The 12,837-nt window shown below is 38.8% G+C and overlaps 1 protein-coding gene across 12 annotated transcripts in view; it reads right to left on the reverse strand.

The window, feature by feature from the left end:
* Fars2 (phenylalanyl-tRNA synthetase 2, mitochondrial) overlaps window positions 1–12,837 on the reverse strand; it is a 509,857-nt gene that overhangs the window by 245,981 nt on the left and 251,039 nt on the right. The window lies entirely within an intron of this gene.

Here is a 12,837-nt window from a genome sequence, read left to right on the forward strand (position 1 = left end):
TATCCTCTTACCATGAGTCGCTATATATGATCTCATTAATCCTCACATCAACTCTATTTGGTCACTATTACTAGTTCCACTTTACAGATAAGAAAAACCAAAGTTTAGAGAGCTTGGCCAATTTGTCCAAAGTTACACAACTATCTGCAACTTTGGGCTGCAGGTAGTAGAAAATCCTATTAAAAGTGCCCTCCATCATAAACATTTAATTTCCATAACAAGGATTCTGGAGCAAGTCATTTCTTGGTTCTATACAGCAGCTCAAGGATGCCACCACGTACTCTTTGTAAGGAAATATAGGCCCCAAAGTGACCACGTGGAGAGGAATGATCTGGCCAAGAGATTCTTTATTGCCGGGTGGGAGAGGGAGAGAGCAGAGAGAGCCAAGAGAGGGAGAGAGAGAGGGGCAGGGGCTTAAATATCCCTCAGTGGGACTCAGCATGATCTGATTGGTTAGGATCTTATGGTTCATGCTGATTGGAGGTTGGGGCAGAAGGAGGGTTCAAGCTAGACTTGAGGCAGGACTGTGACCCTGGGAGGCAAGACCATGACCCTGGAAAACAGAAGCTTAAGCGTGCAGTACGAACTGAAACCTATCGGCACCATTATTGCCAACACCCTGGATTTAAGGGCTATGCAGCATATGACTGCCTGAATTCTCAAACTCTAATGTGGGTGACAGCTAGTAAGTGTTAGAAGTAAGATGTGAGTGCAGGCAGGTGTAGCTCCATAGTTCATGCCCCAAAGGAATGTACGTTTTCAAAGCAGAGAAAGACCTATAAATACATATGTGCACATTTTATGAATGACAGAAATGAGATTCTACAGGGCCACAGAGGAAGAAGGGGTCACTTTAAAGTAGATTGAACAAAGATGTTTGGAAATGTCAAGGTCTTGGAAAGTTATGATCTTAAAGAACATGTAGGACTTTAAAAGGTAAAGTATCTTCCAACAAGAGGAAAACAAAAAGCAAACTCACAGAGGCAGAAACATAAAATTATTACTGGAAAGGTTAGCGACAGTGTATACCTCAGTTCTGGCATCAAGCAAGAGAAGAATTCAGATTAAGATATGAAAGTAATGAAAAGTAATAGTGAAGTTTATTAGGAAAGGAATTTAGTATAGTAAGATAAAAGTGGGAAGAAATGGGGGGAAAAGGGAAAAACATTTCCTGCTCCCAGTGCAGGATATGGGAGTAGACACTCAAAATGGTAGTCCTCATCTCTTAGTTTTATACTTTGCCAGTTGGAATACACTTGACATGTCTGGAAACCTCTCATCATTAAGATAATGGATCTAGGTGTCTACAATGAATGTTAAAACCATACTTCATCCAGGCCTACCCAAAACAAAGGGACAATAGGTGAGTTTTAGGACTTCCTTTAAGCAGACAAGATTAATTCTCTGCCTATTCAAGGAGCCATGAAACTTGTTAACATCTCAAAGAGGAAGGGAGATACAGATAGCCCCTTTATTTCTCCTTGTTCTTCTAACTTAACATCAAAAAGGAGGTGGGGAGGGGCTAGCTGCTACAGCTTTTTAGTTTTTACTTTCCTGTTTCAATGCAGGAGGCTGGCCCCTTTAATATTTATTAAAAATAACATAATTTCCCTATCTCCTCACATATCCTGCTTCACCCATCACTCATGGCTAACTGCTACAGAGGTAAATTAGAATTAGGGAAAGTTTGGGAGTGAGACCCCTTCCTGACTCACAATAAGAGCTCCATTTTAATTAAAATAAGTTAGGAAGAATGGGAATTTCCTCCCTCAAGGGTAGGGCACCTGAAAATTAACATAGGTGTATACAGGGAGTCCCCTCAGCTCCTCCCTCTGGCTCAAAGGTCAATGGAGCCTGGTGATGACACATAATCTCTCCCCACCTCCAACTTTAAGGTGGTAAACCACCACTTAGCTCTGTGACTGCCCTCACCTACCCCAGGAACTGCCCATGCTCCTCCCCACTCACTGATTATTGGATGGGAATCACTTGGCTCTTCCCTTCCCATAGATCAACATAGGTTTTAAAAGCACCTGGAGAAGAGATGCTCACTCTGTCTGCCTCCAGATTCCACCTGGTCCCTACCATACACCCTTTTCCTTTCCCTTCCCTTCCCTTCCCTAACTTTTAATAAACTCCATTAACACCCACATGTCCAATCATGGATTCTTCCAGGTTGGATACAAAGAATTTGGAAATCTTCTGATCACTGAGCACTGGTGCCAACACAACCTAACAAAATGAAGTGAGCGGATCAAACTTAGTACAGTACTGGGTAATTCAGAGTCTCTGGAAAAAATAAAGCATTCATTGAGAATTAAAGGTTAAACATTGACTTTCATATGCAACCAATGACTCATACTACATCTTATATCTTCCTTTAACCAGCCCTAAATATAGTATTTATCTTTTAGCCTTTTCCCTCAAATTTCAACCTGAGATGCTAGAAGTCAAAAGAATTATGTATCCTTAAGTAACTCATTACAAATAACAGCTTTCATTCAGCAAGTTAGCTTTCCTAAGTGGCAGTGTGAGGGCTGCTTGCTGCACAGCTAGCAGAGCCGCGGTCCGGACGCCAGCATGTGCTCTGAACTCCTTGCCTTCCCCCGCCTGCCATCCTGAGGCAGCCCTAACCCTGTCAGGATGCAGCCATCATAGGCTACAAGGACTTGCCCTCCATCTGGGCCGCCTTCCCTGGGAAAACCTTCCTCAACATCACACCAGCTAAAGTTGATATCCTGGTTGGCAAAGACCAGTCAAGGTTTTCTGTGAATGGGCTGACACTTTGGGGCCAGAAATGTTCTGTGATCCAGGACTCACTGCTGCAGGACGGGGAATTTAAGGTGGATCTTCATATCAAAAGCACTGGTAGAGCCCCCACCTTCAACATTACTGTCACCATGACTGCCAAGACGCTAGTCCTGCTGATGGGCAAAGAAGGTGTCCACAGTGGTTTGATCAACAAGAAATGTTATGAAATGGCCTTCCACCTGCAGTGTGCCCAGTACTGACCTCATCTGTCCCTTTCCCTCACCACTCCCCACAGCTTTTGCACCCCCTCATTCCATACACACAACCCATTTTTATTTTTTGGGCCATTACCCCATATCCCTTACTGCTGCCAAAACCACATGGGCTGGGGGCCAGGGCTGGATGGACAGATACCTCCTCCTACTCATACCCTCCCTGTATGTGATTGGAAAACTTTTTTTTCTGAATTAAAAAAGATTCTTCCAAGAACAACAACAAAAAAGTTAGCTTTCCTAATAGTGTAAGAGCTTTGGACATTTTCCATTTTTTGAGATAGAAGGGATTTGTTTTTATTTTAAAACAGTGCCTCCCTATATAGCTCAGGCTGGCCTCCAAAACTCCATTCTCCTACCTCAGCCTCCTGAGTAGCTGGAATAATAACCCAGTTCAGATACAAGTTATTTTTGATTGTTTATCTGTTTTATATTGTATTAAATTGTCTGAATTGCATATACACTTTGAACTCAGGGCATCACACTTGCTAGGCAGGCACTCCTACTGCTTGAACCATCTACCACTACATACACACTTTGAAATTCAACTTTGCTGGTTTAGGTCTTTAGCCAGAAGGAAGGCTGGAGCTCCGGGTTCTTGTCTCGGGAAGCTGAAATACGAATTTCAGGGGCAACAAGATCAAGTAAAGTTTACTGAGATACAGAAGTATAAAGTGGGAGAATACAGCCCCCAAAGTTGGGGTAAGGAGAAAGTCTCAAGAGAGCTTCCCTCAAACTAAACCAGATACTTTAAGGCAACTGAGGCCAATAGGAGAAGGGGACCAGGAACTAGAGAAAAGGTTAGTTCAAGAAGAATTAATTTAGAAGGTAACACACATGTATAGGAAATCAATGCAAGTCAACTCCCTGTATAGCTATCCTTATCTCAACTAGTAAAAACCCTTGGTCTTTCCTATTATTGCTTATACTCTCTCTTCAACAAAATTAGAGATAAGGGCAAAATAGTTTCTGCCAGGTAGCCAGGGATAAGGGGGGGTGGGGGGGAGGGGAAAGGAAGGGGGCAGGGGGAAGGGGGGAGAAATAACCCAAACATTGTATGCACATATGAATAAAATAAAAATTAAAAAAAAAAAGATAAACTCTTAAAAAAAAGTATTAAAAAAACAGAGAGGGTCCCTCAGAAGTGATAAACTATAAGGTTTTTATTCATTTTCTGCAGGGCTTTGCTCAATTTCTATGCTAATTAGGTGTGTAGAAGCAGCATCCTGGTTGGTTGTGCTTACAACATTCTGATTGGATGGTCATAATTTTCACACTGTCCTTAGTCTAGTCTATCCTGCTTTTTCTCCTTTCTACCCTTTATGACCATAGTCACAGGGAGGTCATAATAGAGGTTTCCAGAGGCCCTTCTGACTCAGCTTCAGGCAATAATATACTGCCCAAAATTTGTAGGTGAGACTTTTACAAATTGTGTCATATTTAAGCACACTAGGATGACCATAAATAATCACTTTCAACTAAATATGGATTGTTCACATAACAATTTTTACAAGGTGACTCACATCCATGAGTAGTGTTTGAGGAAATACCGTCCAACATTGCTGACACTGGCAAATGTTTCCTCTCACATGCATCACTAAGTTTCCATACTAACAAGTTATCAATACTGTGGCACAGGATAAAACTAGCTAGATCTCAGTGATCTCACTATGGGGAAAAATATATCATTCAGAAAGAACAGAGCAGAAATGGGAAAAAAAAAATCTCTGGAGCCCAAATTATAGGAACACTAGATCCTAGGAGACATGACTTTGGACAGCAGGGTCAACACTGTCCTTGTGACAGAGACAATAGCCCTTTGTTGCTCTGATCCCAGTTATCATAAAACACATTTTATAAGGTCAGCTCCAACTGGAGGCACTTGGTCCAGCCCTTTTCTGAACAAAAATAAAGCCCAGGAGCTGCCAGAGGAAAAACACACTAGCCAATGTACTTGGATACACTCACACATACACAGACACACACACACACACAGAATATATAGAGTATGGGTATGGAGAACATGAAAGCTCACTAATGCACTTTTAAGCATTTTAACTCATTGCTTAATACTTGCTTTCTCTCTGTTAAGAAACCTGAAATAGTTGCATTCATATCCCCACTAGAAAAATAGCCTTCCAAAATACAAGTTAATAGTGCTGTATTTCTTGTCACAATGTTATAATTTTTTAACCAGGAAAGGAACTTAACTTAGAGTAAGTAATGCCACTGTCACTTAAATATATGAATGATAAAGGAATGTCAGGTGTTTTAATTCCATAATTCCCAAGTAATTATAATTAATGAAATACTCTTTACTAGTGGGAGTTGTTTTAAGCAACAGATAAAGGAGTCACTGAGCCTTTTAAAATTTATTCTCATAACCAAACTGCATCTCTCATCATAACCCAAGACATAATTAAAAGATGACGTTTAAAAACAAACCTAAAAAAAAAAACAACTGCATCCCACTCTCAAAAGAAATGTGAGTAACAATGCTTGCCTTCTACTCTAGTGCTGAGAGGAATTTCTGAGAAAAATCTCATCAATAACTCAATCTAACCATGTTTTCTGGCCATCACCTTGGAGCATCAATCTCCCTTGTCAATTCAGGAAACACTGGATGATATTATTATTGAATGTTATTGGACAGATATTAATTGTATTGTTTCACTGCTGTAGAAATATTCTTTGGCCTTTCCAAAAAGAAAACAAATCAATAGGAGTATCTTGTAAAGACTTCTGTTTTCTTCTTGGGTTTGATCCAGTATTATAAAATTTACTGAGTTGCATATATGTGGTCCTTCCTATCAGACTATCTGATTCCTACAACTATTTACACTAAGAGAAATGGCATTCAATGTTAGTCCAAACACAGACTTCAATGGCCTCCATAACTTCTTGACCAAAGCCAAGTTAATTATTTCTGTTTTCCTCCTCACACTCACCAAGTTTTCTTTATAGGATGTAACTCTCTAAAAGAGTTATATATAAAGCCAAGTAATCAGAGTTGATTGGAGGAATATGACCAATGTTACCCTGGAATTCTCCAGGGCCTGTGACATTTTTCTGCAACTATTTACAACAAAACCTGAAAACACCTGGCTTACTACCTAAGACAGTCTAAAAGGGGCATTTTCCATTTGCTCTGCAGCATTACTCAGTATTAGCTAGTATACTGGTTTCCCACCATAGGAAAGTCAAGGATGCAATAGGAATTTAAGCATAACAATAATAAGTAATTAATGGTACTAAAACATACCAAATGGACTTTTTCTATAAACACTTTGTATACATCAACCCAGATTTTTTAACCTATAAATTTGGTAAGAAAATGAGTTGTGAACTAACCCCTACAAGACAAACCATCCATGACCAAGAGATCAAAAGAAAGTATACCAGATATCCTTCAACAATAAATGGTTAGAGTAACTCTAATATACATATACCATGGAACACTACTCAAAAATAAAAGGGAATGAGCTATTGGTACATATAACAGCTTGAATGAATCTCTAAGGATTCATGCTGAATGAAAAAAAATTCCAAAAGGCTACATATACTCTATGATTCCATTTTCATAAATGTTGTGAAATAATGAAATTTTAGAAATGGAGAACAGATTAGTATTGTTAGGGATTAGGTAGAGTGGGGTGGTTTTGAAAGGATGACAAGAAGGATCCTTGTGGTGATGAGAATGCTTTGCATCTTGACTTTAGCAGTGATAAAACTGTGTAGAACTAAATACATACACAAATCACTTCAAGAAAAATAGGAGAAATCTGCATAAGACCAATGAATTCTATTAATGTCAATAACCAGGTATGACACAGCATTATATTTGTGGCAAAATATTACCACTGAGGGAAATTAAATAAGGTAAACAGGGAAACTCTTTGTATTAGTTCTTATAACTGTATATAAATTTATAATTACCCCCCCCATCCAAGAGACACCCGGCAGTGGATAAGCTGACATCAGCAGAAAGAGCCTAGAGGTACACCACCAAATACAGAGATCTTGAGTAGGATCCAATCACCATCCAGATACAATATCAACCATTCCTTTGCCTTAAAAGTCACTAGTGGGCAATCTCCAAGGAATTCACGAAATCAGCAAAAAAACAACTACTCTACCACCAGTGAAAGAAGTCCTTTGTTCCTTGGCTTACTTCTGCCCTTATTAACCATCTCTCTTTAACCCTTGCTCCACCATCACCATGCTTCAAGCTTCCATTCTTTATCCGTGCCCCTGTTTCTGAGGGTGACAAAATGCTTTAACTTGGATAGAAGATGGACGCTTTCCCAGTATACTGGACTGAACTTGAAAATGACCAGGAAAGCTATAGGATTCCCTCATAATTTCATTTTGAAGGAGGAAAAATTTGACAGACTTGTTGAAGGCCATGGCATGAAAAATGAAACTATTCTAGAAGTTTATCTTTACAAAGTCCAGCTTACTGCAATGGTGATAAATGTTTTACTTTAACCTTCCTTCTCCCCATTCCTTTTCAATGAATTAAATCACTTAGATTTAAGAGGGTTTACATGTTAGCAATGACCTAACCTATTTTGATTATTAATCAGCCTACACATTCTGGTTCAACAGAAGAATCTGAAGAGCTGCATAACCTCTGAATGGCATATCATCCCAAAAGGCCTTGTTCGTTTTTCTCTTCCTTTCTGCTTTCCTCTGCCTCGTACCTGGTCTTGCCTCATGGTAACAGGTAAATATTTCAATATTTTACTCCTGGCCTAAATTAGAATATCACATGGTAAACTGAGTAGAAATGTAGGGAAAGAAAAAAGAAATAAGGCTAGGGGTTTTTTGGTTTTTTTTTTTGGTGGTACTGGGCTTCACCTTGCTAAGCAGGCGCTCTATTACTTGAGCCAATGAGCCAGCCCCAAGACAGTGGGTTAAATGGGTCTCATTTTTCTGTTCTTATTCCTTCTATTTTCCAATGTTAAATTTTGCCAAAAATTCACCCTTTAAGTCGAGAAAACAGCTCACACTCCCCAAGTAAGTCCAATGTATCTTTTAGCCATTGGGTATGAAATGTAAGAGGGGAATCAGAAGGAGGGGGACTTAAAGGACATTGGAATAGAGTTGGATAAAAATAAGGTATCTGTTGTGATGTCAAAACCACATTTCTGCCAGTCTAAGCACATGAAACTTCGATAACAAATGTGTTAATGAGGCTGCCCAAATTGGTAGAGCTTAATCTGTAGAATCCACTGCAGAATGTCCGTTTCATTAACAAACTTTGTCAAGTCCCACCAAGGCCAGTAAGAATAATCCACTAAAAGTAATACTAAGACTCTGCTTTAGTCTCATTCCTGGACACACTATATGTCCCAAAACCCTGTAGTCAGACTGAGCCCATGTGACTGTAGTCTTTTTATTGGTATCTAAGCAGACAGCATATAAGCCCTTTCGGGTCTGGCCCTTGGAGACCCTCCAGTTCTCTCTTACCTTGCTTTAGGGACCATGGGGATGTAAAAGTACCAGATGTTATCACGTTGGGTGGAGAACTCCATACTGGTTTATTGCTAATTGAGAAATAAACTCAATGAATTTAAGTCAATTAGATTTAAGGGTGTTTATTTGTTAGTGCAGCAATGATCTATCCTGACTATAAATCAGCCTTCACATTCTGGTATTATAATAGAGGAATCTGGAGTCACTGAGGGGTTGCATAACCTTTGAATGGAACCAAACTCTTAAGGTTAATACCACTTTGTCCTTGTCCTTTACAAATAATCTTTCTAATTCAACATAAACTTTTCACTTAAGCTCTGAAGGAGATTTATAGAGACCAACCACAAAAAATAATTAAGAAGATGATGCTCCTCAACTTTGTAAAAGTTAATAAGCAAGCACTTGGCTAAAATGTAAGAAAAGAAATTTCTCAATGTCTAAGGAACTATGCATTGAAACAGGTTACTCACACAGGCTATGCAATTTAGGAGTTCTAAAAATCTCTATAACGGAGACTGGTAATCATCCAGCCTAAAGAGCTTTTCTAGCTACATAAGTCTTTGTTCAACAACAGATTTCTGTTGTAGGAAGAAAATAAATGGAGATCAGATTTGCAATCATCCAGCAGCTGCTCAGTGAGTACACCTCTGGCAAAACTACATGAGGTGCAAGGGTATACCAGGGAATAAAGAGACCCTGCCTCTCCATTCATGAATTCATATTCAGGTTGCTTTACAAGATAGCCACTGTTGTTTGGGATGTTTTTGTTGTTGTTTCTGGTAGGCAAGACCAGTATCATATATTGAACATGTATGCTCAACCTCACTGTCAACTGCCAAGGGTTACTCTGCCTACCATATGCAATCAAATGGCAGTGCATACATAACTTCTCACTGCCTGGTAGCACCAAATCTTAGATAAAAGCTCAAAATATCAGATCTGTCCTCAATCCTCTAGGGCTCACTCAGTCATTTCAGAAATTAGTCTCTTAAAAGTTAAAAAAGAGAAGCAAGCAAAATAGAAAAACAAAAGTAATTACAAAGAGGAAGGAGGACTTCTGAGAAGTCGTATAAGTACATTTTTTTAAAAAAGCTCCTAAGCACCAGAGTTCATCCCTAGTGTGGTTCTTAAATGTGAAAGAGGCAGGTACAGTGCTATTGCTCTTGTTGCTAAATAACACCTGTCAAAGAAGCCTACCATGATTCCTGAGGGGCTAGCAACTAAATACTTCATTCAGTGACCAATCAAAAGGCAACAGGATAGGATGTTCAAGATATTCTGATTCACTAACATACATACATATTGATATTTTTTCATTTTCCATTTTAATAAATTTACCATGAATTTTAATCAACATTTTACCTCCATTGGGAGATGTATTTCTCTGAGAACTTATCCTCCATGTGTTATCCACTCTCAGAAACTCTACTGGGTAATTTGAAAAATATGTTCCATCATTTTTCACTCATCAGATTGGCAGACACTTCAGTTTGACAGTGAAAAATGTTGGCAAGACAGTAGATAACTACCTTTCATAAATTGCTGCTAGGGAAAGAAGGGATGCACAACAGGGTGCAGCTGTACGTATAAAGTCTTCCTTCAGAAGCTGGTGATGTGAATTGGGTGTCTATTATTCTCTGTATTTTAATGATTTAACAATCATTTTTAAAACATGTTCTCCAGAGTAGGGATGAGACAGGTCATTTCTTTCACACATTGCCAAATAATTAACCATGCAAGTTTAGCCTACTAGGGCAGCTGTAAACTGCATGAAGCTATTTCCAATAAGATACAGAATCCAGGCAGCAAGTATAACTATGCATGTGGATAACAGCTGTCACACCAGCATCTTCTTAAATGCCTGTCTACAGGCTTCATGACCTTGAAATAATAACAATTATAAAAATTTTTAAAAACACCATGATGTCCACCTTGGTTTTATTCACCTTGGGGACAGCAGGGACCTCTGGCAAAGTTCTGTTTAGGGTGCAGAGGGAGTAGTGTCATCACCTCCCCTGAAAATTGCTATTAGCTTGCTATTGTGGGGAAATGGCCAGGACTGTTGAGCAGTTTCAAGGAAGTCACCAAAGGTCACGGCTAAAACATCCAATATTGAATTACCTCTTCTAATTTCATTTTCCTGTTTAAAGCAATATTATGAAGAGATACAGCATCCACTTTTTCAACATAGGTCAATATGAAGACCCACCTAGATCCATCCAGTGAGTCACAATGGAACAAACACTGTACTGGTATCCATAACTAGACAACTAAATTTCATAATGTAAAGGAAACCTTCTTTATTTTATTTTTAATTGAGCCCATTGGGTATTAGATTCAGAGAGAGACTCATACTGTCTTTAAGTATACTGAAAACAAAAAGGATACTTGGAATACAGCACTTCTCTTTTATTAGATATATCGTCTTCCTTGGCCATGTTGTCAGTACCAGCTTTAAAGAGAAATTAACACCATTAATTTTGATCTTCACCCAGCAAATTGTCTGAAATCAGGATACCTTTCTTCAACCAGCCAACATGTTGAAAAATGTCCTGTCACAACAAAGCCCTCCATGACATGTGAGATGTCTAGCTTGGTTCACTTCTTTTCTATACAAGCATCTTGAAAGAGTATTCTATTTTCACTGTTTCTACATTCTCAATTATCATTTATACCTCAGTACGATTAAATTTAAATGCTATCTGGCTTCTATCATACCATTCCATTAAAATTACTTTCATACTTTTGTTTTTGTTTTTTTGAGACAGGGTCTCTCTCCATAACCCAAGCTGGCCTTCAACTTTCAATCTTCCTGCCTCTGCTCCCAAGTGCTGGGTTTACAGGTGTGAACCTGTAACACCCAGAAAAATTAACAAAAAAATTTTTTTTAATATTTGGCAGTACGAGGGATTAAATGCAGGGCCGAAACTTGCTAGATAAGCACATTACTACTTGAGGCAGTCCTACTTTCACGTATGTTGACCAAAGCCCCCAGCTGCCAAATCCAAAGACACCCCTAGAATACATTCTTTGCTGCTCTAATATAACAACATTGTTCCCCTGGCTTTGTTTACACAAGTCACAACTCAGCCACCCAATGTGGTCACACTGGCAAATTTTGTTTTGCTTTGTTTTCCTAGGAAACCACCCATTTGTATCCTTGGCCAATTTTTCTATCATGATTTCCCATATGATGTACAATGCTGTAGATAATCTACCATATTGAATATTATCTTTTAAAGGTAAAAATTTATCTTGAAATAATTCTTTGAGAAAAAAATAGTTCCTTAAAATATTGAAAGTATTATATTAGCCCACATTAATTTGAAAGTCTTCTAAATATCCAACAAAATTACAAGTGCTACAAAGCTCCTGATTGCTTCAGAAATTCTTTTGTTAGAAATTATTAGTCAAATATTACAATTTTAAAAATTTTGAGTACTTATTCTTGATTGATGCCAACATTCATATTAGTATTAATAGAAATCATATACTTTTAAAAAATTAATTATAATTAAAATGAGTGATCCTTGATGGAATAAATATATTAATATGTTTTCCTCTGGCCTTTCCTGAAATGTTGATGCTGCTCAGGCAGTCATTTTTTATTATTATTATTATTTTTTTTTTTGGTAGTGCTGTGGGTGGAACTCAGGGACTAGCTCAGTACTCTGCAACTAAGTGACATTCCCAGCCCGTTAGTCATTTCTGCTTCCTGTACCTCTTATATCATATCTCTGTAGGTAATCATGCAGAAGCCCACTCTTGTAGCCTCTGCCTGATCACTTCCAATACATTGTTTTAGCCCTGATCTCTTGTAAGAGCTGCACAGACTCATGTACTCTAACCTCTTTTGCATAAATCACAATCAAGACCTAGCACATTGCCAAAAGGAAACTCCATTATGTCATCCTCTCCAATGTGTAGCCTTCTTTTGCAAACTCAAAAGTCTCTGTTAGTAACACAATGGTCTATCAGTCACCCAAGACAGAAATCAAAGGGTCGTCCCTGCTCCTCCTCCTCCAGACAGCCATGGACTATACACTGCCCTTATGTGATCCTTTGCATTTGCCCCCAATACTACAAGTCTTCAGACCAGTTTTGCAGCCTGCGTCCAGAGCCTGACATACTATCATCCACACAAACCAGAACTAGCTAAAGCGTGTTACCTTGTGACTCTCGTAATTAACATTCTCCAGTTTAAAAAGCTAAAGACCCATCTGTTTAGGGACTAACCCCTAGGACTCTCCACATCCTCTTCTCTGCCACCCTCTGAATCATTAGCTCTTGCCAATTCTTCATTTGTAAGTTACACTTTAGCAAAGACCAGCCCAAT

Source organism: Castor canadensis, chromosome 8 (assembly GCF_047511655.1).
Source record: "Castor canadensis chromosome 8, mCasCan1.hap1v2, whole genome shotgun sequence".
Classification (NCBI taxonomy): Eukaryota; Metazoa; Chordata; class Mammalia; order Rodentia; family Castoridae; genus Castor; species Castor canadensis.